This window comes from Populus alba, chromosome 10 (genome assembly GCF_005239225.2).
Source record: "Populus alba chromosome 10, ASM523922v2, whole genome shotgun sequence".
NCBI classification, from domain to species: domain Eukaryota; kingdom Viridiplantae; phylum Streptophyta; class Magnoliopsida; order Malpighiales; family Salicaceae; genus Populus; species Populus alba.
The window spans coordinates 2,533,978-2,553,583 of NC_133293.1; the positions used below are offsets into that span (position 1 = coordinate 2,533,978).

General features: G+C 32.9%; 1 pseudogene; it reads right to left on the bottom strand.

Annotated features, from left to right (window-relative positions):
• Positions 1-13,033: 13,033 nt before the first annotated feature.
• LOC118028070 (sodium/hydrogen exchanger 1-like) lies at positions 13,034-17,541 on the bottom strand (annotated as a pseudogene).
• Between the last annotated feature and the right edge of the window lie 2,065 nt (positions 17,542-19,606).

Below are 19,606 nucleotides of genomic sequence, written 5' to 3' on the forward strand. Positions count from 1 at the left end.
AATAAAAATGGTAAATCCTGTTTCATAATATTCATACAACCATTCATCATAATTACATTTAATAAAAATATAATAGTAGATCTTTCGTATATATTCTTCACAATTGCTTTCAATATAATAAAAATGCTAGATCCTTTGTAATACTCATTACAACCATTTTGTCACAATTACTTTAAATTCCGGAAAAAATCAAGGCTGGATTAAATTAAAGAAAATAAAACTAAACTAAAAAGATATGGGGCAAAAAAGAATACGCTTAAAGAAAACGGGGCCTAAATGCAAATAAGAATAATTATAAGAGCATAAATACTCATGTTCTCACCAAAACTTTACAGCTATCGTTAAAAAGAAAGAGAAAGAGGGAGTTTTTGTATCTATTTTTACAAATCAAGAGAGAACACCAAAATTTCAAGAACCCATCCAAGATTAAGGTTATAGGTAAAATAAACACTGGTGGGTAAAGGATTAACAAGAAAATTTGAACAAAAAGAGAAAAGGGGAGGGTCGACTGTCATTAAGAAAAAAATGGAGGGAGTTTGAAGATCGAAACCTTGATTCATATTGGGTAAGGTGTTTAAAACATGGTCTTATGAGTCATTTCAAAGTCAATTATGAATTAATGCCTAGATGTTGAATTTATATTTAGAGTTCTTAGACTTGAATTGAGGAAAAAATATTAATTGTTAAATTAAATAACTTCATGGGTTGTGTGTAAACGAAAAGGTTGACGCATTTGGACAGTTTCATCTTTTGACTTTTAGAGAAATTTTGATTAGGAGGATGAAAGAATTAGGATTAGGTTCCTTTATAGAAATTGTAGTTTTGGATGTTAACTAACTAAGGAAAATGGTATTGCTCATTTTGGAGTTATAGAACTCCAGCTATAGGTCACCAACCGAGACTGGGTCATGACAAACCCTGTAGGGTAGTAGGTCTGGTTTGTTGATAAGCAATTTTGGCTGTCTTGGACGCAGAACCGGGTTCTCCTTCCTTAGAGAACTTGTAGCCTCATGTCTTAGCATTCCAATGAGACCAATTTTGCTTGAAACAATGTTCTATAACTCTAGATATAGTTGAAAATATGAGGAGAGGTCAGATAGTAACAGTTCAAAAACAGGACAATAACAGTTGGACAATAACAATCCAAATATTTATTGATGAGCAATTTTGACTGTCTTTGAAGCAAAACTAGGTTCTCATTCCTTCAGAGAACTTGTAGCGTCATGTCTTAGCTTTCCAATGAAACCAATCTCGTTTAAAATGGAGTTATGTAACTCTCTAGATATAGCTAAAATTTTAGAGAGGTTGGACAGTAAACAGTTTAATGTCTAGAAAAATAACGGTTGGATTTAATAGTTCGATGTCTAAACAGTAACAGTTGGGCAGTAACAGTCCAAATGTTTGTTGATAAGCAATTTTGACTGTTTTGGAGGCAGACCGGGTTCTCTTTCTTCAGAGAACTTGTAGCCTCATGTCTTAGCTTTCTAATGAGATCAATCTCACTTGAAACATAGTTCTATAATTCTAGATATAGTTAAAAATCTAAAGAGAGGTCGGACAGTTATAGCTTAATGTCTAAACAGTAAGACTTCTAGATTTAAATAGAAATAGTTCAAATATAAAGAAAGGAATGATAACTATGGTTGAACAAAGAACGATAATATTAATGGGTTTAATGAGAAAAAAAATTAAATATTAAGAAATGACTGAAAGAAAGACTTATTGGCTTTGTTGATATGGTTATTATAAAACATATCTTGAGTGAGGAAAATTTATGAGATAAACCTATGATTTGCAGAAGGGATCACAGGCGTGGTGCAATAGCAGCAGCAGGGGAGCACAAGTAGAGCTTCTATTGCAGGTAGGTGAATCGCCACTTATACTTTCTAGTTAAATTCCATGATTTAATAAATTACCAATATGAAATGTGAATTACGAATATATGTGTATTCAAGGTGAAAGGTTTTGTCTGAATTGCCAAGTGATGAAATTATCGCTGACAAAGGAATATGAGAAGTGTGATTTAGGGCGTAAACTAACATACATTTAGTGTATGTTAGGATCCTGGTAAGGGATCACCATGTATTGGCTAGCATACATTTAATATATGTTACGATCTCGGGTAAGGGATTACCTTGCATAGACTCTTACTGGGTGATGATAATGATACTAGTTAAATTGGTATCGTAATGTGTTAAGTAGAAATAATCATGATTGATCCTATAAAATCTGAAATGGAAGTCGATAATGGGAGAGGGAACGATTATTAATAGTTGAACAAGGAAGAGATTCTAATGAAAAAATCAGAAGGGAGAAATGAACAAAATATGAATGCATGTTATTCCTTTTTAAATTGTTAGATATTCGTGTTGTTATTTATTGTGATATTCATGTTTCAATAATATGTATTTTATTTCTAGACCATCGCATGCACTATAAGAGTAGATTGTAGCTTATGTTCCTTTCTTATAATCTAGGTTTTAGGGAGTATACCCTTCTTGTATTTTATAAACACGGAAATGTTTGTATAACTTAATTTTGTATAATTAATGTTTAAACTTGATTAAATGAACTTAACTCTATAGTTCATATAACTATGTGTATTTATATTTTTATTCATCCATAATGATGTTTTGTTATGTAATGTATATCATAAATATTGTGGTTGATAGGTGTGATAATATTTGTGGGATTGAAACCCAAGATGATTGGGTTGAGATTTGAGTTATGAGATGTGAGTTATTAAAAGTGTAAACAGGTTATATGTTGATAACTTGGAACCTTCAAGAATAGGGGAGACTTCGTCGAAATTTTGGAAGATTTTAATACGAAGACCATGAATATATATAGAAAACAAAATTTAATTACTCTGTTTTCCATAGAAAATTGGCAGTGAAACCGATTCGCTGCTAGCCACACAATTCAGCAGCGAAACCTAATTCAATGTAGGCCGTATAGTTTGTTAGTGAAAATTAGTTCGCTGCAGGCCACACACTTCGACAGCGAAAACTGGTTTACTACGGCTGCACAATTCGATAGCGAAAATTGTTTCATTGCATGCATTAATTTCAACATCAAATGCTACTTTGTTGTAGCCAACATGCTTTTGGCAGCGAATGCTAATTTACTGCAGGCAACTCAATTTCGGTAGCAAATCACACTTTTGCTGCAGACATCACAACTCTGACAACAAATGTAGATTCGCTGCAGACAACACAACTTCAACAACAAAACCTTATTTACTACGAACAACATAATTCAGCAGCGAAAACCTGATTCGTTGCAAACAACAGAAGTTCGACAGCAAACACCTGATTCGCTGCGAAATACACAATTCAACAGTGAACACCTGATTCGCTATAGACAACACAAGTTCGGTAGGGAACACCTAAGTCACTGCGGAATACACAACACGATAGCAAACACCTAATTGATTGTGGAATACACAATTTCGGCATCAAACAATGATTTGCTGCAATGACACAAATTTGGAAGCGAACACCTAATTCGCTACGAAATACACAATTCGACAATGAAAACCTAATTCGTTATGGACAACCCAATTCGGAAACAAAAACCTGATTCGCTGCAGATAATAAAAATTCAGTAGCGAACACTTCATTTGCCGCGGACAACACAATTCGACAGCAAACACCTAATTCGTTGCAGACAACACAAATTCAGTAGTGAACACGTGAATCGCTACGGAATACACAATTCGGCAGCGAACACCTAATTCGCTGCAGACAACACAAAGTCGACAGCGAACACGTGATTCGCTGCGGACAACACAATTAGGCAGCAAAAACTTGATTCGCTACGTACAATACAGATTTGGCAGTGAATTGTTGATTCGTTGCAGAATGCACAATTTGACATCGAACACCTGATTCGTTGCGGACGACACAAATTTGACAGCGAACACCTGATTCGATTCGCTGCGTACAACACAAGTTCGACAACGAACACCTGATTCGCTACGGAATACACAATTCAACAACGAACACCTGATTCGCTACGGAATACAAAATTCAATAGAGAACACCTGATTCGTTGCGTACAACACATATTCGACAGTGAACACCTGATTCGTTGCGTACAACACATATTCGACAGTGAACACCTGATTCGTTGCGTACAACACATATTCGACATTAAACACCTGATTCGTTGTGGACGATACAAATTCGACAGTGAACACTTGATTTGATTCACTACGGACCACACAAATTCTGCAATGAACACCTGACTTGATTTCCTGCGGACAAGATAGGTTTGGCAGCGAACACCTGATTTGCTGTGGAATAACAATTCAACAGTGAACACCTAATTTGCTGCATACAATACAGATTCGAAAGCGAACACGTGAATCGCTATAAAATATACAATTCGACAGCGAACACCTGATTCGCTGCGGACAACACAAATTCAGCAACGAACATGTGAATCACTGTGGAATACACAATTCGACAATGAACATCTAATTCACTACGGACAACACAAGGTCGACAGCGAACATGTGATTCGCTGCAGACAACATAAGTTCGGCAGTGAACACCTAATTCACTGCGGAATACACAATTCAACAGCGAACACTTGATTCGCTACAAACAACACAAGTTCGGCAGTGAACACCTAATTCACAACAAAATACACAGTTTGAAAGCAAACACCTGATTCGCTGCGTATAATACAAATTTGGCAGCAAACACGTGAATCACTGCGAAATACACAATTCGATAGCGAACACCTAATTCACTGCAGACAAGACAAATTCAACAGCAAACACGTGATTCACTGTAGACAACACAATTCGACAACGAACACCTAATTCACTGCTAACAACACAAATTCAGCACCGAACACGTGAATCACTGCAGAATACACAATTCAATAGCGAACACTTGATTCGCTACGAAATACACAATGTAGCAGTGAAAACCTGATTCGCTACGGATAACACAAACTTTGGTAGCGAACATATAGATACGCTACAGACAACAATAATTCAGAACACAACGAACACCTGATTCGCTGCGGAATACACAATTATGTAGCCAATACCTGATTCGCTACCGACAATATAAATTTGGAAGCGAACACCTAATTCGCTGTAGAATACACAAACTCGGCAATGAACACATGATTCACTACAGACAACACAAATTCAACAAGGAACACCTGATTCGTCTACGAAATGTGTACATAATTTGGCAACGAACACATGATTCGCTGCAAAACATCACAGATTCATGATGTGAACACTTTGATTGCTGTGAAATACACAATTTGACAGCGAAAACACTACTTCACTACAAACAACATAAACTTCGGCAACAAACGTTGATTCTCTGCAGACAACACAGTTTGTGGCAGAACGAACACTAGTTCATTGCGGACAACACATGTTCATTTAACAAGGTTTTTCTAATTCATTCAATTCCATGTTTTCACTTACATTATGGTAAATCATCAACACCACCACTAGAAATTTCAAATTCATAAGTGTTCATTTTTTGTCAAGAAACTTAATTGCTGGGCCGGGCTAGCAACCATGCGGGCCTGGGCTGGACCATTTGGGTCCGGCTTGGCCTAAAAAAAAAAAAGGTATGTTGGGCCGAGATCGGCCCTACCCAAAGTTCCTTGGGCTCGACCCAGTTATCTAGGCCTAGCCCAACCTGCATATTATTACATATATATATTATATTACATTACTATTTTAAAAAAAAAAATCAAAAAATCATTTTAAAAGATTGTGATTTTTCTCAAATATTTTTCTGCCAATTTTGCATAATATCGGTTGTATATTTACCACTATAAAATACAAATCCGATATTAAAATACTCGGTTTTTCTCTGAAATATTTCATAATGAATAAATAAATAAAAAACATTCTAAAAAAGAAAAATTATTTTGTTCCATACGGCCAAATCCTAAAATTTTTTCCAAGCATATTTTTCATATATTAAAAAAAAAAAAAAACAAAAATTGCCTCTTTTCCATGTTTAAAAAATCCAAAAATGGATATCGTAACCAGTTTATGATTATCCATTAGGATTTGGCCAACATGTCAAAAGTATTTTTCCAATTTTTTTTAGGATCCAAATGGAGACTTTGATATTTGTGGGTGTAAAAATTACACAATAAAGTATACCCTCAGGTATTAAAGATATGAGGTGTAGATAAATGCGATGCTAAAATCCAAACTCTAGAACGGTTAGGATTTAACCCAATAAGGTAGAGACTCTCTCATGAAGAGAGATCTACCTTAAGCCTTAGAAAGACCAACAAAAAGCAATCAAACAACAATGCAGCTTACCTTAGGTAGGGTGCACTGGGGGTGATGTGTCTTCCCCTTACACAACCAGTCCCTTACTCAGACTCTCGTAGACCATAGGTTCCTAGTGACCATAATACTAGGTGGCGAATCCTAAACATTAATCATAATTTTATGATTAAATCTAAAAACCTTTCCAACACACAACACACCTCACCACAGGAGGCACGACAAAGAGCCTTCGCCGTCGCCAGACGACGTCGCGACCCCCCACGACAGCACCAAGGCTATCATAATCCCTCTTTTGGGTTATCTTTGAGCTAGTTTCCATTCCGTTCTCCCTTAGGATAGATCGGTCCAACACCAATTTTTTTGTTAGGTTTTACAATGTCATTGTTGATTCAGAAATTAACAGCCATAATTTGTGTCACTACCGATTCATAAATCGACAACCAAATTGTGCCACTATTGATTCAGAAATTGGTAGTCAAAAACTACGTCGCTGCCAATTCAGAAATCAACAGCCAAAAACTACATCACTATTGATTCAGAAATCAGTAGCCAGAAACTGAGTTGTTGCCGATTCAAAAATCGACAGCGATGGTGGAGTCATTTTGGTTTTACTTCTCTCTTTTCTTTTTTTTATGTTTACACTTTTGGTTCTTAAAACACTTATTTGTAAGAGTCCAATAGTGTCTTCAAAATAGGATTGCCTTTCTCATTAAGAGAAAGAGTTGGAGTCATGGAATAAGAAACATTATCATCCTTCCCTATAATTCTCAAACTACATAACTTAATCTCAGCTACTTGATAGGGGGTTGTTCATTAGGCTATTAAGCTTTTCAGACTTGATAGTTTGTAACCTAACTAGATATATGGCGAGTAACATTGTCTTTTATAACTTTCACAACTTTAATTTCGTCATCTTCTACATCTTCCTCGTCATCAATAAGGCATAAGGAATATAACTTTTTGTTTTTACACCTATGACCAGGTGCAAATTGTTCATCACACATAAGACATAACCTTTTAGCTCTTCTCTCTTTTAGTTTTTTTGTTATTGATGGATTTGGTTGGCTTAGGAAAATGCATAGTCAGGGTAGATGAACTCTTATAGTGATCTTGCGAGAGAGATGAATTGGTTTAAGTTATAGTCTGAGGTGATTGTTTAAGGGATTTAAGAAAGGATCTTTTATAAGTGAGAGTATATTTTCTTGTAATCTTGCTAGGTTGTAGGCTTGTGTCAAGCTATTGGATTTGAATATTTTTCACTAGATTTTTTTTATCTCTACTTCTAATAATCCAACAAAGAACATTTGAGCTTGTTTCTCACTTATTTTTACTTTATCCCAAAGGATTTCAAAGTCCTGAATGGATGCATTTAAAATATCAATTTGAGATCTTTAAGTTCCTCTAATAGATCCTACTGATCTCTAAATCTACTACACAAAGCTTCAATAAACTCACCCCATATCACTTCTTGATTTCCCATACTCTTCATCATGAAGTTTTGTTTCCAAAAAAAGGCCATTTTATCTAAGTAATATGAGGCTAATTTAAGTTTTTCACAATCATCAACTTCTTATATCTTAAAGTAATGATTGCATTTATAAAGCCATTTATAAACATCATCTTTGTCAAAAATTGAAAAATCATGTCTAGGTTTATATACCTTGTAAGAGTGAAGTTTTCCATATATCAGAAGGAGCAAGTCTTTTGGTTAGAATCTTTATTATAGGAAGATTGTTGACCTCTTTTGGTTAGAATCTTCACTATAGGAAGATTGTTGACCTTTGTTGGGGCTGGATTCATCAACGGATAACTGTAACTTTTATAGCCTTGTTGATAAGAGAGACCTTAAATCTAGTCTCGTGGTTAGCTGTGGTATTTTTCGGCTTTTGACCATAAGTTTCTTATAGCTTTATAACATGTTCATACTTTTGTGTTTGTTCTTTATTTGCAGCATTTAGAGAGTTTTAAATCCTTTTAAGATCTTATGATTGAGTTTCAAGTGTCATAACTCAAATCCTAAGGTCTATACCACCTTATACAAGATTCATTTGTAATGAACCAACTACTAAGTTATTCAACAAGAAAAGATTTCTTGCAAATTAATTAAAGAAAGATTGCAATGGAAAATAAAGAAAAGGACAATGGGTAGAACAAGGATGATTCACCCAAACTTTGAACACTTAATACAAGACTAATTTACAGAGAACCAACTATTAAACTATCCAGCAAGAAAAGGTTTTTAGCAAATTAATTAAAGAAAGATTGCAATGAAAAATAAAGAAAAGGACAATGGATAGAACAAGGATGATTCACTCGAACCTCTGTTATAATTCATTCAAAATTTATTAACATTTTTCTTAGCTTCCTAGGTGCATTATGTTACATTAATAGCACAATACAACTAGCCACATATGGCATTAGGAAAGAATGAAGTTAGTCATCTAGTTAATAAGTGGTCCAATGATAAGAACTTGAGATCAAGAGATTTATTCTTTTTGTGATTTCAGGTTCGAAACTTGTGATTGCTAGTATAATGGTCACTGGAAACTTACAGGGTCGTTAACTTCAAGACCCATAAAATTAGTCAAGGTACATGCAAGTTAGGCTAAACACCCATTTTAATTAAAAAAAAAAAAAAAAGAAGTTATACTTATCTATAACTAAAATGTTGTGTTGGAAACAAGATGAAATGTTGCATTGAGAAAAGGATGGAATATAAAAATAAAAAAATGCTACATGGAGGAAGGTTTGAAAGTACAATGGTCATCTCTGCTTTTTAAATGTGAAATCAGTCCAGAATTTAATCTTCTTGCAACATTGAAGCTCTAGTAATAAAGGCCATGTTTTTTTTTCTTGTTTAAGAAAAACAAAGAGAAAAGGGATAGACCTTAGTGAAAATGAGGATTGCTAGTTGTGTGTGAGTTAGACTGCAAGGGAGAAGTGAAGCTAGTATTGTTTAGTAAAAGGTATAATTACCTAAATAAAAAAAATCTTTAATAAAAAAAATTATCAAAATAAGATATTCATACAAAAAAAATCCAAATATCTAACTTCCACTTTTTCATTCTTTTTTAAATGAACAATTTTATTTTAAAGTTCTACAAATAAAAAAAATATTTTACAAGATTAATTATTTATAAGATTATATTACAATATACACAATTAAATTTTATAAAATAAAAATATATATATATATATAATATAATAATTTTCTTTTTAGATTATATATAATTGTAACTATAAAAATAAAGTGTTTATTTAAATAGTTGTTAAAAGATTATTTCAATTATATATATGTGTGTGTGCGCGCGCGCGCGCTCTTATAATATAATTGTAATATAATATGAATATTATAAAGTTAAATATGATTAAATAAATAATATTGAATTTAAAATTTTGTAAAATAATTTCTATCCAAATCAATGATTTTCTTAATCTATCAAATAAAAAAATTATATAAAAAATGATCGAATAGATGGTTGGTGTTAAGTGAGATTTATATTCTGAATTTCTTTGATACAAAAATATGTTATTGAAATTTTATAGATATATAAATATTTAAGTGGGCTTTTTATAAAGAAGATTTTATAAGGAAATTCTTGTAATCTCTTCTAGATAAAAAGAGTGTTTCCATGTTAAATCAGTGTTGTATGACTTGGATTAGCCTAATAGGTTGATTTGGGATCTAACAAATCTGAAGCATGGACAGATCTGGATTGAGAAAAAAAAAAAAGAAGAAGAAAACCTAGTTGATATAGTAAAAAAACACGACTAATGATCCACTAACTTTAAAAAAAAAGTAGTTAAAGTAATATCGTTTCGATGAAAAAAAATATATTTAAGGATCAACCCTTCCAACATTGAACTTGTGTTTTGCCCTAGTTTACCTTTCAAATATGTATTTAATACTGTGACTTATTATTGTTGTTGTTGTTGTTGGTTTGTTTATTGAGTTTTGGTGGCCTTGTTTTCATCAAAACTTTGTACTATTTATAATATTATTGATTCATCAATAAGCTGTTCATTCTTGACTATTTTTTACTTACCCAGACAAGACATGTAATTGGTTAATTTTTAACAGAAAAGAAAGATTAAATAGGGCTTATTTAAGTTTTAAATTTGTGGATGGACTTTGGCTACAAGAGTTTCTAATGTGGCTTAAATTCATTGAAGCATTGAAGACTTTTTTGTCCTAATATATATGTGGCGCCTAAGAGCTTTATAAATACTTTAGTTTTAGTTTAGTTATATTTTATTTCTTTTGGCTCTTTTAAGTTTTAGGCAAATTAGTTTTTCATTCTTAATTTATGATTTTGAGTTTGATTAATTAGTTAAATCTCAATGCTTGTTTAAACTTAGTTATTAATTAGTTTTCAACTATGACCCAAAGCTTATTTGGGTTCATGCTTTCGAGGTTATTAGTATAGGTTTTGGGTCAGTTTTGTAAGTTGGTCAATTTAGTCTATAAGAATAGATTCATCAAAAATTTTATTTTCAAGAATATAAATATCCTTTGTAAAGATAAAATATTCAAACTTAATAATATTATCCTTGTTAGAAAGCTAAACTTGTTTACTATTAAGCATTATAAACCTCATATATTATAATGATTGAATAATTGTGGTAAGGTAAAAGTAACTAAGCAAGTCTTGGTTTTATTTGTTATTTATAAGCATGTTGATAATGTTTTTGTATGCTGTGGTCCAAATACATGCAAGTCATGTTATTTGAAATATCACGACAATTTAATAGGAATATAACACATAATAAGGTTAGAAATAAATATATTATATAAAAAGCTATTACTCTTGTACTTTTATATATAAACATAATGATCAAATGAAATTGAAAAAAAGAAAGAAAGAAAGAAGATATAGGTAGAGAAAAATAAGAGTAATTAGGTGAGAGAAGAAAATTAGAAGCAATCACAACCAAAACACTTATTTCACTTCTTAAAACTATTCAGAATATGATGGAGAGTGAAGGTAAAACTTGATAAATAAACAACCTTTTTCTTTTTTCTTTTTATTTTATGTTAGAGAGGGTGAGGTTATGCAGTCGCTACTCTCTCTCTTCCAAGGCTTAATTCTTGTTTCCTTTTTGGGATCTGCATTTTCTCATAAAATCACTAGTAAGTTTTTTTACTTGTCTTGAAATTTTAAGTATATCATTTCACTTCAATGAATTTTAAGTATTTAATTAATTACTCCTCTGTTTATTAATATTGTGTTTAATTTCACTTCACAATATTATATTTTTTTCACTTAGTTACTGTTTTAGTTTTTGTTTAGAGTCAGGATGATGATGAGTACAGAGCTTTTGGAAATTCTGTCTTGTGAACTCAAGATTACTTGTAAGTATTTAGTTACTATTTTCCCTTTCTTCTCGCTTAAGTTTTCTTTCTTTTTCTTCTTTTTTTGTTTATTTTATTGATTTGATGACAAGAAAAAAATTTTCAAGTTTCATGTGATTAATACAAAATTATGTTGAAAACAGATAAATAAGAGTGTTGTCCCAGTTGTTTAAACAAGAGACATTTATTATTATCTTTTGTTTGTTGAAAATTGAAACTCAAAATTATTCAAAAACAACAAATGTGAATTTAAAACAAATGGGTCATTAATATATTTGCTCACAATTTAATCCGACAAGCCCTAAAATTAAAACCATGTAAGCCTCCTTCCATTTCTTGTCATTGAAAGAGATACATTGGTGGCAGTGTACACTTTTCCATATAAAACCAAATCATCACCGTCTTGTATAGGTGTTTGTTGCTTCATACGTCTTACTGCAAAGATTTTTTGTCTGCCAGACAACATAAAAGTTTTGCTACAAATCCAAAAACTTCAAAATTTAATTTTATTTGGATTGCTTCTTTTAATTTTCACCAATCTTTTATATGTCAACATTCTTCAACAAATTTAGACACAAAATCTTCATTTTCGTTAATAATATCAAGTGATATATTATATGAAAAAACATTTTCGATAATTATTTTATTTTGGTTTCATATTTTTTTGTAGAGACATAACTTATCGAGATGTACTCATTATTTCATTGTGGATGTCTAATTGCAGACCTCAGGCATGTGTGTCTGCAAACCTTCTCGTCTGGGTCTGCACCCAAAACATGGCTTGCATACCCATGCACACAAGCCAGCAGGCCCACTTGTTGGGTCTTTAGCGAGACGTGCAGGTTTACCTAGCACCCAGGGCATAACAGCCCCGGCGTCAAGTGTTTGTAGTCTAGAGCTACTGCCAAGCGTGCTAGCTAGCCCTAAGGCCAGGTGTCTATTTATTGGGCTACTTTTAGGCGTATAGGTCTAGCCCTATCGTCTTGACTTGAAGCCGAACATCATATGTTTGTAGCCTGGATCGTACACCCCACTAAAATCTGAACTGATCATTTTTTTCTTAACAAGAAAGACAACCCCAACCCCTTACTATTTTTACAATTTTTTGTGACAAAAACAGCCTTGTCATTACGCCTTCCACGGTACTTTTAATAAAGAAAAAACTTAAATAGTATAGTTTACAATAATTTATATTACAGTACCGAACAGTGCAGTCCATATTAACTCACGCTATAGGGTTTTAACACTCATTTTCCTTATATATATTTAAATTTGTCTGAATTTATGCTGTTCAGAATTCCCTATGTTACAGGGTTTTCCATTTTCGTCAGGACGAAGTGCGTGTGATATTTGGTGCCAAAGTGTCAAAAATCTATACATCAAGACAAACAAAAAAAAAAAAGGCTCGATTTTGCACTTTGAAAATCCCAGAATACAGTAAGAAATTGACAAATCCCCAATAGGGGAAGAGTTGCAAAACTCTGTTGTATGGAATACAATCTCATTTGACAAGCCATAGCCACAAAAAATTACAAGCTCCGAAAGGAAACAAATTACAAGCCACTCAGGTTAACTCAAAATTCTGTCAATGGCACCTCCCCACTCTGAAATCTTTTTTGCTATTAACAAATTTCACACCAAAAGCCGATTGCACGCATGACCTAAATTCAATGATTAGTATTCTCTAGTTCTGAAAATGTCTGTCACTGCCATTGATGAACGCTTTGGTCAGTGGGGGAGCAAGGTACAAATGGTACAAAACCCCGGCCACCAAAAACAGGTCGCATGAAGCTATTATCAAATTTTCTCCAATAGTGGTGGACTGTGTGAGAAGGAGTACTCAAGAGCATCCTTAAGCTGGTTCGACGGGGCACGTTGTGGCTGGCCTGGTTGTCCTCTGAATCCTGTCTACTGAGCAGTGGCACAGCAAAGGATTTAGGACTAGATGATTCAGAAGACAACATGCTGGCAGTGTGTTTTTGTGATGGAAGCAAGATCCTCACTAGTGGTTTAGTCATCAATCCAAACACCTGCATGGATCCAACAGTTCACTGCATCAGTCTTGTGTTTGAAACTAACCTTTGATTAGCTCAGTTTCCTGGTAGCGGATTGGAAATTATAAGAATCATACGCGAAAACGAAAAGTGCATAATATAAACTTTGTTGAGTCGCTATGCTACAGTATCCAGTTCAAGCCATTGACTCTTAACATAATTGCAACAAACGGTGCACCATTTAAGAGCAATAAAAGGAAATGAAAATGAAGTTGGATCACAAAATCCAATCTTCAATTCAGATTCTAGCTCCTGGGGCTTAAATCAAGTTGACTATGAAAACATCAGATCTACAGCAATATGTTGGCTGGAACGGTCCAGCCTCGAAAGGAAAACCTGTAACTATAGTTTCTAGCTTTAAACATGGAAACTGTAAAAGTTTGCACTGAGCTAAAGTGTGCCATTTAAGCACAGGCAAGATGGTAAAACAGCAGGTTATTTCTCCTCCTGTTCTCCACGGAGATGATGCATTGTCTTACCACTGTGCTGAAAAGGACAACTGTAATTGTGCTGGTGATCATGATTGCATTGCCATGCAAATGAGTATGGCCTGACCTGGTGAACTGCAAGAATAGTAATAAAATTATAATTTAGATGAGAATAAATATGCAACATAAGAGGATATAAAGACCCTCAAGGGCCTTAACCATTGGTCTATTAAAATCAACATAAAATCTCCTAGGGGAAATTCTAATAGTACTGTTGGTGGATAGCAGGAACATAAATTGTTCATATGAAACTATCGACCAGGCTCATAGCTGAAAGATGTTTAACTTAGTCTGTGTTTAAAAACAAGAAGGAAAGCCCTATCATCACAGAACAGATTGAAAAAGAAAAAAAAAATCCAATAGAAAAGGAATGCTTTTCGATCTTTTTTACCTGATTATAAGCAAGAGCCATAGAAACAGCACCACGCATAAGACCTGCCCACCATATTGTTACCTTCCAAACAAAAATTCAGGGAGACATTAGACATCAAGTGATTAACACACGTTAAATGCCAGAAACCAGAATAGCTTGAGAGCATACTTGTTGCTTTATGTCTATTTTCTCATACGGGAACTTCTTAGTCAAGTTGGATAAAAAGGATAAAGGGAAAACAAAGGCTGCTCTTCCAACTAGAACCAATCCCAAGAGTATTGAACTCACCATAATTGATGTTCCAGGGCTGAGAATTAAGAGAGAGTTAACCACTATATTCAGAAAATGGTGAAGATAATTTTGTTTCAGCTTGTATTTTACGATCTTAGAATGTATTTGTGTGGTAACTAATCTCCCATTTTATGCTTAGCCTCACCTATCACTTACAACCTTCCATTTTTCAATATCCAAGGCATCCATGCCAACATAGAGGAAGATGAAGATCTCAGCAACAAATGACCAAGTAGCAAAAGCATGCCTGAAATGTTCAAGGAGAACCCCAATTAAGTAATGTGATAGCTAGAACAGAATTTGAGGTAAAAATAGAATACAAGAGATTTTGTATGAATTGCCACAAACACATTTCAGGATATGTAACTCAACATACTTAGTTGTTATCCTTGAACTTTCAGTTACATTGTGCCATGTGTAATGAGACATAACAATCCCACAAAAGAATACAGTGAGAATGGCGCTCAGATAGAATAGCTGCAAGAAAACCCGAAATTCAAAAAATGATGGTTAATCTGCCTTTCACCACTGAAATTCAATCTAATAGAAGAAAGCAGAAGCAAACGAGGTCCTTGGAGAGGTACTCTATGATTGAGAGAAATCTTACCTCGGCCAACATATATGAAAGGTAAGCCATGAGTATCATAAGAGCAACCTCACGATCGGTAGAATGCCTGGATTTTGTGGCAAAACAGAAATTTATTAGAGCACTACCTAGTTCCCAGCATGTTGTTCTAGCTAATATTTCTTTTGTCTCCTGAGCTACCACGGAAATATATGTAAACATGAAACAAACTTGAGGAATACATTGTGAGATTTTAAAGACATTAAAAAGAAGTGAAACTCCAATATCAAACAGCAATATCAAGATAAACTGAGATTTCATCCACTTGCAATTGAGCATCTGTGGTTGTTAATTTTTACTGTCCTAAACCTCTATATGGGATTGAAACTAATCATGAATTTATATTTGATAATTATTTGCTAACCTGCCGAAGTAGAGCTTTTTGATAATGTATGCACTAAGGAGTCCAGTCTGCAGGAGTCAAAAAAGTGTGCAATGTCACAAAACACAATATATACAGAAAAATCACATGCTAATCACACAAGCATGGGCGCATGCGTGCACACACATGCATGGAGAGAGGGAGAGAATTACTAGAACTCCCAGTATGGTGCTTGAGATAAACAAATATAGAAAGTTTCCGAGAAATTCAGCTGCAATGCTTGAGTTGATGTGAGATAGGTCAATGCTCTGAATTGCATGGAAAAGCACCACTGATGTTGCATCATTTACTACACCTTCCCCAAAAACCAGACTGTATAATAAAGGTGTCTCATCCTGGTTAAGAACCTGCAACAACACAAATTGAAGTAATCAAATCACTTTTTCTGTGTGAGTTGCTTCAAAAGTTGTAATCAGACCATATCTAGACCAGGAGTCTCATACCTGCAAGGTACAAACAGAATCCGTGGCTGAAAAATATAGCTCCAATTGCTGCAATCAAGGCAAGAGATGAGCATACACAAGCAAGCTATCTGATGGCAGAAACAGAGTCTTGAAAACTTCGAAAATAAAGAGAATGTGATATGGAATATACCAAGATAGTCTCCAATTCTGAGGGAACCGATGTTCATTTTCTTGAAAAAGTGAGTGGCGCCTATGCCAAAAACAACAAATTAATCACAAATAGAGTACAGCTAAGATCATTATTCAGCACTAACAAGACAAAGTATTGTCATGAACTTGATGTTTTAGTGTACCTATTGAAATGATGGCAGTGGATATCAGAGTACCGACTGCGCCAAACAGCATGATAGTCATGAAGTTGCGGAAAAACTGCTTCTTCTTTACCTGGAACCTGGTGGGAAGACAGAATAACTCATGGGATGTCCCAGCAACAAAAATTTCATGACAACTGAGCTATTCTAAGGCTCATTTGTTTCAAATATCGAAGAAAATTAGAAGGGAAAAAATAGCTTTTCGGGAAAATACATTGTACACATAAAAATCTGAATCAATCTCAAGCAAGCAAACAAACACTTAAGGTCTCAAGCTTAAAATGAATTGATCAGCAAATGATACAACCCTAATACTAATAAAGGAAAATACACACACACACACTAACTCACCCAGCATTAAAGATGATTGGCGGAAGCAGATAAATAAAGAATAAATCTTCGCTGAAAACTAAGAGATGCGAGCTCTTTCCTCCTGTTGTTAGCAAAATCACAACTCCAGTGCACAAACCCTGCATGCATTAACTCACCATCAAAACCTCTATAACCCCACAAAAAAATAACACAAAAGCAAGCAAATGAAGATACTGACTACAGCAAGTGCAGTAATGGACTCGTTCATCCATCGCTGCTCCTCTAGTAAATGACCAATTACTATACACGCACAAAGTAGTGCCACGAACAGGTTTATTGGCACCACTGAGCTATGATCAGACGATAACATTGCTCCCATTTTCCATAAAATATCTGCCATGCTAGATTTAGTTTAAAAAAACAAATAAAAATTTTCTTCTTTTTGATCAAGTATTTTGCTGTTTCAGGATATAAAAAGCAAGAAAATATTAATGCTACAACAAATCTGGATCTTGAAGAAGCTAAAACTTAAGGGAAATTGACTATTTTTCGAAAAATTCAGCAGAGTAAAGCAAATTTGTAGAGTGATAGCGAGAAGCCGGGAAAGGGAGGGAGGGTATATATACAGTTGGAGTTGAAAGTCAAAAGGTTTAAAATTTTAAAGCATGAAGGCCGTTGATTAAGAGTTGTCAAAGGGAGTTGACGGTTGTGATTACATGAGGAGTTTAAGTGTTGAGGGTGGGGATATGTAGTTAATTGAACTTTGGAAGGGAGTGGAGGCAAAGAAGAATGTAAAGTGAGGAGGAAAGTTCATGTGAAATGATTATGTCGTCTACAGAATCTAGACAACAATGGAAGCCAAAAAATAAAGAAAAAAAATTTGAAAATTAGAAAAGGAAATATTTGGAGGCTTGTTTTACTGTGAGTTCCGGATATAGTTTTTAAAATTGATTTGGGGATAATTTTGAGATAAATTTTAAATTATATGTTAGATGGGTTTATTTGAATGAATCCCAATTAATTAATTTTTATTTTATTTTATAAAAATAATATTATTTAAAAAAAAATCAATAATTTTTTATTAATTTTTTTTAAGCTGACAAGACAACTTAAATTTAGAATTATACTATATTAATTATATTTTATCTTTTATTAAAATTTAATTTAAATTAGATATCAAATTATCTAAATTATAAATTAACTCATCAAATCATCAAATCAGATAAGGTTTTAAAATAATAAGCACATGAGGTAAATTAGGTAAATGAGACTTACATTTTATAAGATTCATGTATCATATGGATTAAAAAAATTGAGGTTATTATATTATATATCAGTGGCGGAGCCACAATGGGGATTAAGGGGCAATTGCCCCCTTAATCCTTTTATATATATATATATATAAAACTTAACAAGTTTAATTTTTTTTATTAATTACTAATTGATCCAAGCTTTATGAATTAGTTAAAATTTTTCTTCCTTTTATAAAATTTTTCTTCAAATCCTAAACTATTAATTAGTTAAGTAATCTTTTATGCTTTATCCTTTATGTTTTAGGTGAGTTTCTTTTATTTTTTTTTATTTATTTCATTGTCTAATTTTAGTTTTATTCCTTAATAATTAGTTATTAAAAATGTTAGAGTTTATTATAATTTATAGATTTGTTAAATTAATATGTACATGAATAAATATTATATGCATATGAATATGAATTAAAATGAGTTTTGATGAATTAATATGTATTTTGTTATGAATTTCACATGAAAAATGACGGTGAACAAATTATTAATAATTAAAAATGAAGAACTCAACAACTCAAAAAATTAGAAACACAATAAAAAAAATTAAAAAAATATATTAATGCTTATATTTAACCCACTTGTATAAAACAACAAGTCAACAAAGAATTGTTGCCAATAATTTCACTAGTCCTTGGAAGATTTAGAAATAGATAAATGAAGTTTAATTGTATATATTTAGAAAGAATATCTTTAATAAAATTAAGAATAAAGTCATTATGAAATAGTTTTAAAATATAAAAAATCGAAAGAATAATTATAATATAAATTTTTTATTTTAAAAATATTCTTAAATTAATTTTACTTGACATGAGTTAGTACATGTATTTCAAATTAATTTCTTTATATATAACACATGTTTATATAGAATATAATATCAAGTATTTGTTAGTAATTTGCCCCCTCATTTAAAATTTTCTGGCTCCGCCACTGTTATATATGACATGTTCAATTCTGTGTACCCGAATAATATATTAGTCTTGAAAATATAGGAATTATGCTGCAAGATTTTCTAGGCGCGGTTTTTCCATTTTCAGCTTGTGTGATGAATGGTAAAATGAAGATGTTTGTGAAGGATGGAAAAATGGTCCGTTCAAAGCATTTCCTTTTTTATGGAGAAAAAATCACGCACGCATTTTGGAAAGCAAGTGAAGTTGGAAATTCAAGAAGAGAGTTTGTGTTTATTTATTACTAGACAATTATTTGAGCTATGCCTAGAGTTGAATTAAATTTTTTTAATATAAAAAAAATATCCTAATGTTTTTAACATGTTTTCTAGCATAAAAAATTATGAGAGGATTAACCTGATTTGGTTTAATTAATTTTATAAGATTAAAGACATCTTGAACAACAGGTATAAATATAG